This window comes from Leptonychotes weddellii, chromosome 10 (genome assembly GCF_054177405.1).
Source record: "Leptonychotes weddellii isolate Sample4059 chromosome 10, ASM5417740v2, whole genome shotgun sequence".
Classification (NCBI taxonomy): Eukaryota; Metazoa; Chordata; class Mammalia; order Carnivora; family Phocidae; genus Leptonychotes; species Leptonychotes weddellii.
This window is the reverse complement of record NC_138378.1, coordinates 9741625-9750658: the sequence shown is the minus strand read 5'-3', so window position 1 is coordinate 9750658 and position 9034 is coordinate 9741625. Positions and strand designations below refer to the sequence as shown.

General features: G+C 57.7%; 1 protein-coding gene and 1 long non-coding RNA gene across 2 annotated transcripts in view; one reads left to right on the top strand and one right to left on the bottom strand.

Moving 5' to 3' along the window:
- Positions 1–6140, bottom strand: part of KCNG1 (potassium voltage-gated channel modifier subfamily G member 1) — a 17538-nt gene extending 11398 nt beyond the window's left edge. Inside the window, exon 1 of the mRNA XM_081832583.1 lies at positions 6059–6140. The gene's annotated coding sequence lies outside the window, so the exon portion shown is untranslated. The remainder of the gene's footprint in view (positions 1–6058) is intronic.
- A 709-nt stretch (positions 6141–6849) lies between these two features.
- LOC115944601 (uncharacterized) lies at positions 6850–8410 on the top strand. The gene is made up of 3 exons (XR_004079125.2): positions 6850–6968; positions 7083–7190; positions 7783–8410. It is a non-coding gene; the product is annotated as an uncharacterized LOC115944601 (long non-coding RNA).
- Positions 8411–9034: the final 624 nt, after the last annotated feature.

The window sequence follows — 9034 nt, the reverse complement described above, 5'->3', positions numbered from 1 at the left end:
GATCCAAGAGAGGACTAAAGGACAAGAATGCCTGTCCCGTGTTCCCCGTGGTCCCCTGGCATCCATTCTGGGCCCAGGGGGTGGGGGGTGGGGGGTGGGGTGAGATGGGCAAGTGAGTCGTGGTAGACACAGATGGTGGACTCCTGTACATTGCACAGGAATTAGAAGCATTGAACTAGATGTAGGTTTAGCAACACATTTAGATCTTAAAAGCATGATGCCGAGTGGAAAAGAAACAGAAGTTTATAGCACTGTGCTATTTATGTAAATGAACACACACACACACACACATTACAAATTTGACAAAGACTCAAGCACTTGGAAGGATCTATATCAACCACGGGGAGGGTGCCTGGCAGGACAGGGGCAGGGGATAAGCAAGGGAGGGTGGTGTGTGGAACGAGGGAACAATGAATAAGACAGCCTGGCACAGGCCGGTGATGAATGGGTGGCATGAAGTGAAGAGTGTAGTTAATACAACTCTGGGATTTAATCCAGGTAAAGAGAAATGAAGAGCACGAAACCAGCCAAGCCACGAGGCTCTGAATTGCCCCCAGTGCTCAGTGGAGATGACGATTCATAGGACCATCCCTAGACCTTCCCAGTCAGAATCCCTGAGGGGGGGCCCAGGAATTGGCATTTTTGACAGGCTCCCTTACAGATGCTCATGTATGCTCAAGTTCAAGAGAGACAGAGAGGGTGCCTTGAATACCTAGAGCCCACACCCCCTCAGGGGCCGGGGGCTGCAAGAGCTGCTCTGGATTTTGGTGGGGAGCCCTCTGACCAACTTCTCCACCCCTTTGGGGGTTCTGGAAAGCTCTGTGGGTCCCAATCTTGGGGAACTTCACTGGAGAAGGAGAAACCCTTCCGTTCTGAGAGAAAAATCTTCTGCACTGGGGCCGCCTTGATCCAATTCCCCTTTGGGAGCCCAGAGATCTGCTGAAACTCCCCATGCAACTTCTTTTCCTTCTCCTTGGGAAAAAGATGATGTGCACAAGCTATGACGGAGGGTTGAGTATCATTTCCAAAGATAAACGGTCATCAAACCATAAGGAGTTCTGAGTGGCAGAGGCCGCTGTGTGGTCAGCATCTGCTGCGAATGGAGGTGCTAGACCTGGGAGTGGGGGTAGGAGGGGAGAGCGGGATGGGACAAAGGTCCAGATCAGGCTGGCCTGGCCACCACAGCTGCTCCTGCTAATGACCCTTTGGCCTAAGACAGCCATCGGCACCCGCCGACTCGCCGGCCCTCTCCGAGCCTCTTTCCTCCCTGTAAAGTGGGAGAAGCGTGCCCACCTCACAGAGCTCTTGGGAGGATCCGGTGAGTGGGGGGTTGCTGCAGGGATTAGCAGTGCTGCCCAATAGCTCACGGCCAGGGCCACATCCCGTCAAGGTCATGAACGGGTTCCATAAACCGGTGTGCACTGATCCTTAACAAGCCCCGGGTCTCGCCTGACTCTGTTCTTCCAGTCCTGTGCCCCTCCCTTGGGACGGAGCTCTCTGTCCCTCTTCTGAGAGGGGGAGGGGGGATGCGGAGACAGTGCTGAACACTCTCTGGGTGCTATAACGACAACCATCCCAGCCACCCTTAACTGCGTACTAAGTGCTGTGTGCTGTGCTAAAAGGCTTAATCCACGGAGCCGTGCCAGGCATCACCACTAACACCCCCATTTTATAGACGAAGAAATCGAGGCTTTGATAAATAAAAACTCAGGACTCTGGTGATATAGGCGATAAAGCCAGAATCAATCTACACCCGTAGGACTCTCTGACCTCTGCATTTTGCCGTCTCCCTGGATTACTGGTTCCCAGGGGAAGGGGGAGGTCTCCACCACCGGCAGCAAGCTAGGGACTGGATCTCTCCTCTCTATGTCTAGGGACAAGCTTTTGGAAAGTCTTTCGTGATGGGGAGAAGCAGGCAGTTGCCCATGGCTGGGGGAAACACGTTTATTCCTAGTGTGTATTTGCACACGAGCAGAGTAAGAAATCAACAAAAGCCCTGGTGTTGTCAAATTCTGAGTTGCCATTTTGGCCTCCGGGCAGAAGAGCCCTCCTGTGCTGTAAACACCGGTCAGAGGTGAGGGGGTGGCCTCTGGGCCCAGCTGCCTGCCTGCTTCCCCACCTCCTGGCTGTGCACCCTTACAAAAATGACTTCACCTCTCTGTGCCTGAGTGTTCTCAGCTATCAACTGGGGTCATCATCACACCTGCTTGTAAGTGCTTGGAGCTGTGTCTTCACATGTTAGGGCCCTGTGTTTGCTGGAATGGCTTCTGGGTAGCAAGCTTGGCGCCTCCCCTCGCATTTCCTTTCTTAGAGGAGGACTGTGAGGCAGAAAACACTTTCCAGAAGGGGGGCTTCAGTGCTGGCTCTCCTCTCACCCCGCACTGATGTCAAGTCACTCACTCAGCTGGGCCTCAATTTCCCCATCTGTAACATAAACTGATGAGGCACACCCCTGTGGTAGGCAGAATAATGGGCCCCCAAAGAGGTCTATGTCCTAATCCTCAGACCCTGAGAATGTGTGACCTCACATGGCAAAAGAGATTTTGCTGGTGTGATGAATGAAATCAACGATCTTGAGGTGGGGAGATGATCCAGGGGGGCCCCCCCGCATATAATCACAAGCATCCTTAAAGAGGGACGCAGGAGGGTCAGGGTCGGAGAAGCAGATGTGATGGTGGAAGCAGAGGTTGGAGTGATGTGGGGCCAGGAGCCAAGGGTGCGGGCAGGTTCTAGAAGCTGGAAAGGGCATGGAAATGGATTCTCCCCCAGGAGGAACACAGTCCCGCCGACCCCTTGATTTTAGGCCAGGGAGACCCATTTTTGACTTCTGATCCCCCATTCTGTAAGATGCTAAATTGGCGTTGCATTAAGCCACTACGTTGGAGCTAATATCGTGGCAGGAGGGAACGAACACAAGCTCAGAGGCAACTTCCTAAAAGAAAAGCATTTTTCTCCTGAGCAACTCGGGCTTTGGTTTCTTCCTCTCCCGCCACGATTCTCAGCCTGTGCCGTTCCCTCACTCTGAGATCTCCCCACGCTGCCCTTCCCCTGCCACTGTGGCTTCATCTGTCAGGGGTAGGGCTCTTGGCTGGGCCGACTCAGAGGCAGGTCATGCTGCATTAATTCCCAATTAAAACGTTGTGATCAAAATGGATCCAGCCAGTAGGCTGGCCCAGGTCCCAGCGTCACCCGCATGGAGAATCTGTCTTTCCTAGCTCCCTGCTGTCCATCCTCATCGCCATGCAACCATGCCGGATGGATCTCAGCCCTGCTTCTTGAGAGCTGGGGCCCAAGACACTGGTGATAGTGACGTATTTGCTGGGAGCCGGGCTTTTCCCTCCATTGCCACCTGCCCCCCAAAAGAAAATGTGCCGGGGTCTCCCCCCTCCCCCCATAAAAAAGACCAAGTGGCCTCCGGAGCCTCCTTAGTTTGCTTCTGGCAAAATAACAGCAAATGCACATTTGCCTTCTACCAGGCGGTGTTTTGGGGTGGGAGCCAAGGGTCCTTTTCTATTTGCCTCCTTGCAGCGGGAAACCTGGGACCGCAGGCATTAGCGGAGGAACTGGCTGGGGGAGCAGCGGGGACCTTGGGCAGCCGGAAGGGGACACCTGCATACGCAGTCCCTCCGTTCTTTTTCCTTAGTAAGTGTTAAGGCTGCAGTGTCTGCGGCAAGCCTTGGCAGCCCAGTGAGGAACGAGGGGGAGCCTGGATGTACATGCCTGCCTGGGGAGACGCAGGTGTGAGGCGAAGTCACCACAGAGCAGGGACAAATCCGAGGCAAGATGCAGATCCTGTCTGTGGCACGTTACTTTGTGTTCTGATTTTGTTAACCATGGACTGTCTGCTATATCATCAAAATGGCCCATAGTGATTGAGTGCTTGCAGGCTAGCCTTCCCTGCCTCTCCCTTTTTATTCATTCTATGTAGAGCGGCTTTTCCAGCCACCATTTTCCACCCAGGGACTCCATTTCTGGGTTTAATAAATCAACCAAGAGTGGATTCCCAGACCCCTATGTCTTTGGCGACTGGAAATGCTGACGCTTCGTCATGTATTCAGAAAGGGGAGGTGGAGAAAGGACAGCCCAGTCAAGACACTTTTGAGGGGTGCAGGGGATTATTAATTCCTTCGTTCTGGCTTGAGTGTCTTAGCCCTGCATCCAGGACACATTTCTCTGCTCTCACGTTCCCTGGGGGCATCAGTCGAACCTCTTGCCAGGGGCCCAGCTGTGTGTCCGACGCAGAGAATTCAAAGCGGCTGCGGGACTGGAGCCTGGCTCCCACATCTGTCCTGACCAGGCTGCAGGGTGCCCCCAGCCTGCGTTCTCAAACTTTGGGACAGGGATCAAGGCTGCCTTGTGTCCAGCCCACTCACAGCTCCCCACGGGTTTGGAGTGTGTCCCGCGACAGACATCTTTCCACTGGAATGGGGTGCGTTAGGGAATGACCCATAAGGGCCATCCCCAGGGGCCATCCTAGCCTGTCTTTCAGACACACCTTCCCTCACTCCCCCACTCAGCAGGGGCCTCTGCAGAGGTCCGGGACAGAGGACACCGGGGCCAAGCTCAGGTCCGGAGAACCCAAGAAATCCACTCAAGAAAGAGAGCGGGCCCCGGCCACATGACCCACAGTGTCCCCTGGCCCCAGCATTGGCCAAACTTCCCCCGGAGACTTGCTCCCCACAGTGACTCTGACTGTAGTCATGTGTGGGGGTATCAGACACACCCTAGTGAATAAACCTCTGCTCAGACTTATCGAAACAGGAGCCCCTCCACCCCCCCCCCGCCCAATGAATCAGAGCAGTTCCTGCTCCCTCATGGCGCCTCCCCCTGCCCTTATTTCAAGGTATGAGCGAAGGAGGGGTCTCCGTGTCTGTCTCATCCTCTGGGGGACTTTGGTGCCTGGCACCCTTTAAGTGCTTCAGAAAATGCCTGCTGAACAGACAACTTTAATAAACCATTATTGGTGGGAGCCTGCATTCATCAGTAAGTTTAGAGAAGTATTTCTCAACACCCCTTCTCCATGGTCAGCCTCCCCTAAGGAGCTTTTTGAAGACATTTTCTTCCTATCCAAGAACCTATTCCAGCGTTCCCGCTCTCTTTGAGAATGACTGCATTACATGAACCAAGAAAAGGCCATTCTGCTTCTGCCTCTACACCTGGGGGTTGCTGCAGTCAGCCACCCCACAGGCCGGGGGCCCCCTCAAAGCAAGGGCTGGGGCTTAAACCCTACTTCTCTCTAAGCTGCAAGATGCTTCCACCCCATCCCATCCCTCTCCTTCAGCTCAGCGCCTCAGTAACTGTTCGTTAAATGAATGAAATAATATGTTGGGCACTTGGCACGGTGAGCAGCACACAGTAGGTGCTCAACCCATCTTTGTCCAATTCATGAATGAAAGAACTTAGCTCTCTTTTCCTTCCTTACCCAAAGACTCCAGGCCATCCAGGCTGAGCCCCTCCCGGGTATGGAGCCCCTGAGACTGAGGAGGCGACCACCCACTTTTCCTACGAGATGCTAGAGCCTCCAGTGAACACAGCTGTCTTGGGATCCCCAGCGCCGAGCGCACAGTGGGCGCTCAATAAAAGCTAGTTGAGTAAATGAATGACTAAATAAAGCCCGCTGGTGGAGATGCTCCACCCTGTGCCCAAGGATGGAGTGAATAAGCCAGAGACCGGCGCCCCCTCTTCCACCTCCCCCCAACACTCCCTCCACCCCCCGCCCCGGGATCCACAAACCTCCGCCGCAGCCAGGCTGCGCCCCCCGGCCCGTCACCTCGGCGGAGCACGTCCAGCACTTCGCACCCCGGGGACGGCTCGGGAAGAACTGAAGCCGGACCCGCACCGTGACGGTGGCGAGCGCGCCCCACGCCGCCGCCCGCAGCCGCTCCCGGGTCCCCGGTCGCCCCCGCCTCCCCGCGCCGCGGCTTTCGGTGGCCCCTGCAGGGGAGCCCGCGGTCACGGCCACGTGCAGCCCCCAGATCCCGAGCCCGGAGCCCGAGCGTGCAGGCGCGGGGGGCAGCTCGGCGGCGCCCGGCGAGGCCGCCGCGCGCAAAGTTCCCACCTCAAGTTCCCGTCACGGCGTCCCCGCGGCGGAGTTGGCCCGGCCGCGGCTGCCGTCCCCCGGGGCGGCCGGCGGGTCCCGGGCGAGCGCGCGAGCAGGGGCTGGGAGCCGCCCGGGCCGCCTCCCGGAGCCGCGGGCAAACTTCGGCCCCGGGGCCCGGCTCAGCTCCCGCACTCGGACCCAGGGCCGTCCCGCCTCCGCCTCCCGGTCCCCGCCGGGCTCCGAGTGCGCCGGGAGCGCCGCGCCGCAGCCGCCCAGGGAGGGAGCGGGGCGGGAGGCGGGAGGCGGGACGGAGGGAGGGGACTGCGCGCGGGGCGGGGAGAGTGGGCGCGCGGCGGAGAGCGCGGCGCCGGCTTCGCCCCGCCGCCCGGGTCCGGCCGGGACTGCACGCCCCTCGCGCGGGCCGCCCCTCCGCCCGCCGCCCGCCCCGGCGCCCCGCCGCGCTCGCTGCCCCGGGGCCGTCCGCGCGCCCTCACCGCCCCCGCCCGCCCCGGGGTCGCGCGCCCCGTCACGTGCGTTCCCCCACCGCTCCACCCCTAGCGCCACGGGCCCGCGGGTCTACCCGCGCCACGTGAAGTCCCTACGCTCCGCGGCCCCGGGGGCCGCACGCCCTTCAACCTTCTGGGGGCCGCACGCCGCCTGTCGTGTGCTGTTCCCGCGAGGTCCGAGTGCACCGGGCCCTCGGGCCCCTGGGGCCACTGCCGGCCGGGGACTGCACGCGCCTGGCAGCGCCAACTTCTCAGCGACGGCACCTGCCGCGCCAGGCGCCTTTCCCTCCGGGGCCGCGTGGCCCGGCCGATGCCGGGCACTCACACCCGGGCCCGGGGGGCTGGGGGGCCTGGGGGCCCGGGGTCCAGCACCCGGTGGTGCACAGGCAGCGGGTGGGGAGCGACGCCTCGCTTCGAAATTGGTAGGAGTTGCGCTTTTGCTGGGGGTTGGGTTGGACGGCTTTCCCGGAGGCCCCCGCAGAGCCGGCCTCTTAGGGTCGCTTGCCTCGCACCCTCCTTTCCTCTTCTCCTTCCAGTCTCTACTGCCTTTCCCGCCATCAGAGAACCCCGAAAGGCCTGGAAGAAACCCCACTGTGGGCGGGGCCTGAGACCTTCTCCTGAAGGGTCGGGAGCAGGCTCGGCAGGTGAATGCCCACGCTTCCTGGGACTTGATGAAGAGAAGCAGGGTTTGGGTGTCCATTCGGCAAACGGTGGCTTCCTGGTGCCGCGGAGGTGACCACAACAGACAAGGGCTTGTCCCCAAGAACTCACCTTCTGCTTGGGGAGAGGCGGAACCAGGAAAACCGCTGACAAGCATGACTGCAGTGTGTGAGGGGGGCAAGGAAGAAGCCGGAGCAGGGTGGGGGGTACAGAGTGAGGGCAGAGACCATTTTCGGTAGACCTTTGAGGAGGGAACATTTACACAGCCGTGAACAAGGAAGATCTGGTAAGAGAGCTTTCCAGGTGGATGGAACAGCAAAGGCAATGACCCTGCAGCAGGAAGGAGAGGGAGGCATGTTTGAGGGACGGCAGGGACATCGGAGAGAGGTGCTGGGGAGGATGTGTGGGAGAGGGCTTCCTAGCTGTGTGTGCTTTGGTGGTCGGGTGGTCCCCGGAGCACACTTTGAGAAACAAGGCCCTATCTGGTGGATCAGGTCCCTGCCTTCCTATCCGGTCTGAAAATGGGCATTTGTATCTTTTTTTCCCCACCTTGCTTATTTTTCGTCTCTCCACTAGACATCAAGCTCCATTTTTGTGCTATCCGTCCAGCATCTTCCACACTGCCAGGCACAGACAGACCAGGTTTCTGAAATAACTGGTGGAGGAACACTCAGGACAGTCCTTTGGGGGTAGATTTGATCATCCCATTGAGACATGGGACTTGCTGAGGAGCACAGAATGAAGATACAGAATGGAAGTGGACACCCCCCCCACCCTCGGATTTGTGACTCAGTTTGGAGTGGGACCCTTCTAGTAAGTTCTCTGGTCATTCTGATGCTCCTGGTCTGGGACTTTGAGAACCAATGATGTTGAAGTCTTGAAGCTCATCCCAGCTGCATCTGACTTCAAAGCCTCCATGATCTATGAGATCCACTGGGGTGTAGGGTCAGCTGGACCTTATGAGCACCTCTGGGAGAGGGGTACTGTCCCCGGTGGTTGTGCCTATCAGAACACTATGTGCCTGAGTCAAATGTTGGGGTGACCTATGGACAGAAGACCCCGAAACACTGGGTGGAGATCATCGGTAGGGACAGTCCTTTCCTCCCACACCCCCCCCCCACTCCACCCACACACACAGACTCACTTGCTGTGCCCAGGAGTTAAATTACTGCCTGATCTTATCCCTGACTTGTGCTAAATTATGTCCAATAAAATTCTTTTAAATCCTTTTAAGGAATTCTCTCTTTGCAGTTTCTCCCTCCCTTTAGAGCCTTCCAGATTTTCAGCTCTTCTCTTCATATCTTCATTTCTCTCCTGAAGCATTCCTTCCCAAGCTGTTGTGTGGAAATGCATGTTGATGATGCCAGTGAAGGTTTTCTGGAAAGAAATGAACCATCGATGCTTGCTGAGCACCTACTAGGTGCCAGGCAGGTTCCCGGGGGGGTTTGTAGGCGTCAAGGGTGCAAAATGGATGCTGGCTCTGGCTCAGAGACCTGTTTTCTTTGGCTCCGCTGGATTAATTTTTTAAAAAATCATGAATTAGTTGCCAGCCTTTAAAAATTGGGAGATTTCACATGACGTTTTTTTCTTTTGAAACACTGAGAGATCTGGCTGACATCTCTCAAGTGAGTGGTATGCTGCTGCTGAGCTGGGGACACCCCTTCGCCCCCACCCCTCCGCCCCTCAGCCCACCTCGGGTCATTAGCGTGACCACCGGGCCCCTGGAAGCACGAGCTGGTGGGTTGTCTGGGGCCCACAGTCAATGGCAGAGCTGGATCGGAATCCAGGTCCATCTGACCTGAAAGCCCAAGCCCGTCAAGGGCAGAAA